Source organism: Biomphalaria glabrata, chromosome 8 (assembly GCF_947242115.1).
Source record: "Biomphalaria glabrata chromosome 8, xgBioGlab47.1, whole genome shotgun sequence".
Taxonomy (NCBI): Eukaryota; Metazoa; Mollusca; class Gastropoda; family Planorbidae; genus Biomphalaria; species Biomphalaria glabrata.
In genome coordinates, this window is record NC_074718.1 from 3,337,357 (window position 1) to 3,344,819 (window position 7,463).

At 31.5% G+C, this 7,463-nt stretch overlaps 1 long non-coding RNA gene across 2 annotated transcripts in view; it reads right to left on the reverse strand.

Moving 5' to 3' along the window:
• LOC129927892 (uncharacterized) overlaps positions 1-6,882 on the reverse strand; it is a 31,211-nt gene extending 24,329 nt beyond the window's left edge. Inside the window, exons 1-5 of one of the 2 annotated variants that reach the window (XR_008779540.1) lie at positions 6,814-6,882; positions 6,479-6,611; positions 5,361-5,878; positions 4,628-4,785; positions 3,323-3,497 (exon numbers count right to left, since the gene is read on the reverse strand). This is a non-coding gene — a long non-coding RNA (uncharacterized LOC129927892). Of the gene's footprint in view, positions 1-3,322; positions 3,498-4,627; positions 4,786-5,360; positions 5,879-5,988; positions 6,094-6,266; positions 6,362-6,478; positions 6,612-6,813 lie in introns of those variants that run through there. The other variant, XR_008779539.1, reaches the window with a different exon arrangement.
• Between the last annotated feature and the right edge of the window lie 581 nt (positions 6,883-7,463).

Below are 7,463 nucleotides of genomic sequence, written 5' to 3' on the forward strand. Positions count from 1 at the left end.
CTATGAACACGAAGATGGCTAAGGAGTCCAGTCTTCGCTTTTAAAATTCCTCCATTAATCATTCCTATAAACACGAAGATGGCTAAGGAGTCCAGTCTTCGATTTTAAAAGTCCTCCATTAATCATTCCTATGAACACGAAGATGGCTAAAGAGTCCAGTCTTCGCTTTTGAAAAGTCCTAAGCTAAACATAGTAAAGTCATCAATTAAATGTGTTTTCTCCGCAACTATTTAGTTGGTCTGCAAGTACAAATGTTGATTAGTGTGCGTTGCATCACGAGCGGCGATATTTCCTTTGATGGACAGGTTCTTATGTTCCTTGAGTGTGACTTAATTATTGTTACAAACGTTCAGTCGGAATATAAATGAAGACGTCTAACACAGTTATACATCCTTATGAATTTCTTTTTTAAGCACTCAAAGAATGATTTCACTGGGAATTGCAAATACATTTTGATCACCACATTAAGTGCAGAGATGAAAAATCTGCGAATTATCACACATTTGTACACAAACGTTTGTAGATATCCTCATCACAATTAAATAGAGATGTTTCGAAACATCACTGGTTACATCGCTTCACAATGTCTCAGTGGATGAGAGATGAGCGTGATACAAACGACACAAATCCCAACTGTTCCTGCACAATCATATACATCTGATGGCTTCTATTTTCATCCTTTTTTTTTTTAACATTTGTTTTGCAAACGTGCATCAGTTGAATAGCTGGAGCCCAATAAAAAGTTTCAGGCTTGCATTTTCGGCTGACTCCTGTTTTGAGCTTGTCGACCGACAACTTCATTTTGATGAACTGACTGTAACAAAATTTGTGATGACGTCGTGTTCAAGCTATTGAAGGTGGTCTACAAGCATCCGGTTTGAGGGCTGAATCAGCCTCACAAACTTCGCACTCAACTAATGTCGAGTGAGTTGAATCAGCCTCAAAGCTTGCACTCAACTAATTATGTCCCAACTATTATTCAACTGAACTAGCCGGTTATTTTACAAACTCATTCTTCTATGATTTTTTTTGAATGCCTCTTAACATTCCAAGTTATGATGATGCTTTGTCCAAGGCATTGTAGCACGTGAAAAAAAGCAAAACAAGAAAAAGGATGTGCACTGTTGGGTTGTCTACAAATGCACAGACATAACCAACAATTTCGTCTTGGATCAACAATTCAATTGATGACTATATTACTACATCTAGTCCTCAGCTAAAAATCCTCAATTTTTCAAAAAATAATACAATATCCTTTCCTATAAGTACGAAGATGGTCATGGAGACCGATCTTCTTTGAAACAAAAATCCTCAACTACATCCTTTAAACATGAAGATGGCTAAAGAGCCCAGTCTTCACTTTTAAAATTCCTCCATTAATCATTCCTATGAACACGAAGATGGCTAAAGAACCCAGTCTTCATTTTTAAAATTCCTCCATTAATCATTCCTATGAACACGAAGATGGCTAAGGAGTCCAGTCTTCGCTTTTAAAAGTCCTCCATTAATCATTCCTATAAACACGAAGATGACTAAAGAGTCCAGTCTTCACTTTTGAAAAGTCCTAAGCTAAACATAGTAATGTCATGAATTAAATGTGTTTTCTCCACAACTATTTAGTTGGTCTGCAAGTGCAAATGTTGATTAGTGTGCGTTGCATCACGAGCGGCGATATTTCCTTTGATGGACACGTTCATATGTTCCTTGAGTGTGACTTAATTATTGTTACAAACGTTCAGTCGGAATATAAATGAAGACGTCTAACACAGTTATACATCCGTATGAATTTCTTTTTTAAGCACTCAAAGAATGATTTCACTGGGAATTGCAAATACATTTTGATCACCACATTAAGTGCAAAGGTCAAAGACCTGCTAATTATCACACATTTGTTGTTATATTTATTGTTACAAACGTTCAATTGGAATATAAATGAAGACACAGTTATACATCCGTATGAATTTCTTTTTTAAGCACTCAAAGAATGATTTCACTGTGAATTGCAAATACATTTAGATCACCAGATTAAGTGTAGAGTCTCAATGAATGAGAGATGAGTGTGATACAAATGAAGATCCCAAATGTTCCTGCACAATTATATACATGTAATGGATTAAATCTTTTTTTTTTACATTTGTTTTGCGAATGTGCATCAGTTGAATATCTGGAGCCAAATAAATAGATGCATCATGAGCGGCAACATTTCTTTTGGTGGAAACGTTCATACTGATTGTTCATTGAATGGGTTAGGATTAGGACTTTTTGCATGCAATTGTATATCATATCACATGGAATAGTAGATTTTTGTTTTCACATTAACTCCCAACATGAAAATATAATGCACATTTTTCCACACCTTAGAAATGAAACATTTTAAGAGTATTCAAGTCAACTTAATATGTCATTATATTGCACATAATCACAAGAAACCATGAATGTTTTTTGTCACACTATCACACACTGAAGAATAGAAACAGTTTATTTAGTTAAAGATCTACATGAAGTCAAGTCAACTTGTTTATGCAATAGTACATCATATCACTGTGAATTGGAGATCCTTTTTTTTTTTGTCCAATTAAGTACTGGGGTGTTAAGACCATGCACATTAACACATAGTTGCTACAATAGTAACTTGAATCATCCCAATCTCCAGTAACTTGAATCATCCCAATCTCCAAGTGGCAAAGTGAAAGTTGATGGTGATTCACAACTTTTCATTTTTGTGTTTGAATTCCATATTTAGAATACATTACTATTGAATTAATCCAAATGACAAAGAATCCAATTCCATTATTTGTTGAAATATATTTACATTTATACAGTTGGAATTATTTCAGAGCAATGCAGTTTTTCTGAAAAATTTAATAGGAACATCCACATATTTTAACTGAAATTAAAATGGTATATCACTAAGTTTAACAAATGAAAATTCAGTTTACTTTCATAACTAGACACTACTAAAACAAATACAACACAGATTTCTTTAACTAGACAGGTGAACTTACAAGTTGTGTGTGAAGTGTTTGTGAAGTAATTACTGACATCATAATATACAAAACAAATACAGGAACCATGCATAAATATACAACTAATGCAGGATATTTAAAGTATCATGCACATACAACATACAACTAATGCAGGATATTTAAATTATCATGCACATACAACATAAAACTAATGCAGGATATTTAAATTATCATGCACATACAACATAAAACTAATGCAGGATATTTAAAGTAACATACACAAACAACATACAACTAATGCAGGATCATCACTTTACAAAAAAATAAATGCTGTGAAGTATAAGAATATTTCTTACCTTATTCTTAATATGGCTCCATTTGAAGAAATGGCAGACGAACTTAAGATAAAACATGTTGATCATTTGTAGATCGGTAGAATCTTTTCACAGTGAGAGAGACGTTTAATGTTCCTTCTGTAACCTTGAAATGTTCATCCTTTTTCCTTGACCCATGTTTAATTGACCATTTAGTCTATAAGTGAGTTAAGAAAAATGCACTGTTTAACAAATACATCACATTTAAATGCATAACCTTTAAATGCAATATTGATAAAATTTCTTTTCATTCAAGAAGAGCTTTTTCTGTCTCAGACCTAATGTTTAAAAAGAATGTGTTTTTTAGTGATGGTCATTTTGTTTTCAAATAATAGTCATACTATCTCACTGTGTGATGGAAAAATAGAAAAGGTTTATGAGACTTCATGGTATTTTAATGTCAATTTTTTTATGTATCTCTCTTTGATAGGAGGTATAGTGGCTGAGCAGTAACACACTTAGCTTATAAAGTTGAAGTCCCAGGTTTGAATCCTGATATTTTAAATTTTGGGACCTTTGGGTACGTCAAGATTCTACCCAACTCTAATGGGTACCTGACATTAGTTGGGGAAAGTTAAGGCGGTTGGTTGTTGAGCTGGCCACATGACACCCTGGTTAACTGTGGGCCACAAAACATGACCTTTACATCATCCTTCCTATAGATCGCAAGGTCTGAAAGGTGAACATTTTTTAAAATAAGAAAATCACATTCAACTTTTCATTTGGCTATATACACAAATGTGCCACGAAGAATGAAGCAAATTGCTTATTTTAAATTTTTAGGAAGTAATGCAGTCTAATGTGAGTTCATTAATTTGTGTTTTTAACCCAACAGCTCCATCTTTTAGGTTTTGAAATGCTATCCAATTAAACAAAAGGAGGTAACTAAATTTTTTTTTAAAATAATAATTAAATAAATAAATAAATAAGTAAATAATACAAACAAAATAAATAAATTACATAAATAGAAAAATATAGCTAGTTTTAAAATACTGCAAATATCAAAAGTATAAGTACACATTTTAAAAATATCTAATTTCACAAGTAGACCTTATAAGCTACCCTATCTAGACTTTTATTTAAAATATTTTTAGAAAAACAAAGGACTATACAGATCGGATTTTTTAGTCTTTTGGCTCTAAACTAGCTCTTATTGTCTGAAAGTTTAAGAAACTATTTGCTAGGGTCCTAAAAAAAAAAATAACAACAGAATTAGGGGCCTAGTGTAACAACAATGCATCCTAACGCAGGAGCTCTTGGGTTATAGTGTCAAAAAATATTTATTACCTTGATATGTAGATCACTAGATAAACTTTATGACAATAAAGGTGACAGTGGAGAACCGAGGCATCAGTGGAGAACCGAGGCATCAGTGGAGAACCAAGGCATCAGTGGAGAACCAAGGCATCAGTGGAGAATCAGTGCACAATGATTGAGCCACTAACCTGCAGATCAGTAACACATTGTCTATAAAAAAAAAAACTTGAATTTTGAAGCAAATTTACAAATTGAAAGAAAAATGTCAATAATCTATAAAAAAAAAAAAAAGGAAACAGTAATAGCCCTTGCCCAAGTGTATTAATATATATATATATAATTAAAATAAAATATCAACCTTACAAATCAGAAGGTAAGTTATCATAAAAATGTATGCACCATTCAAACAGTAAATGTGAAGCAGCTCTAGTGTGATTGCAACTACACCATGTAATAAAAAGTTCACATTTTGGTTCTAATTGATTAACTTTAGAAGAAAACATGTAGCTTATAAACCTAAAACTAGAGCAATGTTTGAAAATTTGCTGGCCAAACAACCCATGGTTAACCAATGGCCATAGAAACAGTTGAGCTTGACACTATCTGACCCATGACCACTTGGTCTGAAACGAGTACTCTAAAACTAGTACTCTAAAACTAATATTTTATGTTTTTATAACAGATTTTTATATGCTTTTAAAATTAACAATTTTTTTTTACTTTGCTTTAAGATATTTGATTGGTACACTAGAATTCAACTCACCTATTGTTCTTAGAGAATTACCTAAGTAACCTTGGACACAAATTTGATCTCCTTGGCCAGACATATCCAGACTCCTGACATTGAAGTACAGTAAAGTGGGTCACTACCTATGCAAGAAAGGTATACACACTGTTTGGCAGAGTGACTTGGCAATGAAGACTTGTATATCATAGGGGTGCCTGCTGATAGCTGATAACCTGAAAACAGTTTGTGATCACATAATCTTATTTGATTGACCTAAATTTTAAATTAATATTATAAATGCCTTTTAACATTATATTAGTTATGATGATGCACTGTCCAAGGCTAAGTAATACATCAAATAAATAAGAAAGTTGTCTAACAAACTTAATATCTATAGCTTTTAATATTTTCTTCTTTTGTAAAATTGTGTGGTGAATGAAAATAAAACTTTGTAGTCACAGTGTAGCCATCTTCATAGTGTTGAGAAATGAACCAGACAGACCATTAGACATTTGTTGATATGCAGTTCAGGGTTATGCTAACCAAATCTAAGGCTTGACCAAAACATAGAAAAATTGTTGAGAATAATGTTTAAAAAATATTAATATTAATAAATTATTTCAGAATTAACTGTTGAAGAAAAAAAAATGTCTTACTTTGGCCAAAGAGAAAAATGTAATCATCTGATAGCAGATTACCAAGGAATATTAGTTGCTTGGATAGAATGACAAATTGGTAGTTTGCAACAGAAAGTTTGCTTGTTAAACTTCTGAAATATGGAAACATCATATACTGAATAAGAATATCTCTTAAAATATACACTCTCATGATATTAAAAGAACATTGTGATATAATAATAGTCAAAATAAAATATTTCATGTGCCTTCCATTATCTTTTTTGTAAAATGTTTGTTTTGAATGAAATTAAAACTTTGTACTCACAGTGTAGCCATCTTCATAGTGTTAAGAGATGAACCAGACAGACCATCAAACATTTGTTGATATGTAGTACAGGAATATGCTAAGCAAATCTGAAGCTTGACCAAAACACAGAAAAATGTATAACAAGTTATTGTATAACAAGTTATTTTTAACATGCAATGATAAATTATTTTAGAATTAGCAGTTAAAGAAAAGAAAAAATTAAGTCTTACTTTGGCCTTGAAAGCTTTAATTCATAAAAATGCCAAAGAGAAAACTGTCATCTGATAGCAGATTACCAAGGAATATTTGTTGCTTGGATGACAAATTGGTACTGTTGGCAGCAGAGAATGTGCACTTGTTAAGCTGATTAAATATGAAAACTTGAACTAGAATATCTCTTAAATACACTATCTCATGTTATTTAAAATAACCGTTTCTATGAAAACAATAGTTAAGCCTATAAGTATTGCATTGTTTGACTATGTTAAATAAGATATGAAGGAAAAATACTTGCACTTCCCATGATGTTTACTTCTAGTTTCAATTTCTTCATTCATATATTTACCTGACCTGTCTGTTTACAGCTTTGGCTTTTATCTTCCAGGCTAGTAGTTGATTAGTAATCAATACTCAACATCTTATACTGATTAAAAAAAAAAAAACTACAAGCTAAATAAATAATTGTATAATTACACATTAAGATGCAATTATTATCATTTGAATTCAACCAGATATCAAGTAGCTGAGCATTTAAACAAATAAATGGCATCTAATAAAAAAATCGCTTAAAAGAATCCACTATACTTGTAAGGCAATATCTGTTGTTTTATAGTTTCGAAATTTTTTACATAAAAAAATTATTTCCATCATTTAAAAGTATCCACTATACTTGTAAGGCAATATCTGTTGTTTTATAGTTTCGAAATTTTTTACATAAAAAAAATTATTTCCATCATTTAGCATTTAAAAATTAGAATATTCATAATTTGCCAGTTGCTTTAGTATACATAAAAACTAAAACAATGACATTTTATTTAAAAAAAAAAAAAAAAAAAAAGGTAAAACATTTAGATCAACTACTTGCCTTATAAGCTCAATAGACAGATGAATGGAAAAGTATGTTTAAATAGGTCCAGAATTCTTGATGGCTAGAGAACCACAGGAATGGAATAGGCTTGACTTAAAAACTTTTGGATAAGCTTGCTACACTGCTTT